The sequence below is a fragment of the Otolemur garnettii genome, unplaced genomic scaffold (genome assembly GCF_000181295.1).
Source record: "Otolemur garnettii isolate 467f Iridium unplaced genomic scaffold, OtoGar3 scaffold00212, whole genome shotgun sequence".
Classification (NCBI taxonomy): domain Eukaryota; kingdom Metazoa; phylum Chordata; class Mammalia; order Primates; family Galagidae; genus Otolemur; species Otolemur garnettii.
The window spans coordinates 1,761,589-1,761,930 of record NW_003852607.1 but is presented as its reverse complement, the minus strand read 5'-3'; positions in this window follow the sequence as shown (position 1 = coordinate 1,761,930).

Below are 342 nucleotides of genomic sequence, written 5' to 3'. Positions count from 1 at the left end.
AAAAAAAAAAAAGAAAAGAAAAGAAAACAGAAAACAGAAGACCCAGCAGGAGCCGAGGGCGGGGGCAGAAGCCCAGGCCCCGCCTAGGCCGAGGGTAGGCTCCGCCCACCCTAGGGCCCCGCCCAGGCCTGGTCGCTCCTGCGCGCGCAGTTTCCTGCAGACCCGGAAGTGGATCGCGTGGAGTGAGAGTCACATCGCGGCGCGTGAGTCTTTCTTTGTGTACATTAAGTCTGCGATCGCAGACCCCAGCTCTCCCATATCCGATGACCCAAGTTCCCTGAAGGCCTTAGAATCCCCGCAGCCCTCCCTTCAGCCTAAGTGAACTCATACGTCGCCGTGACC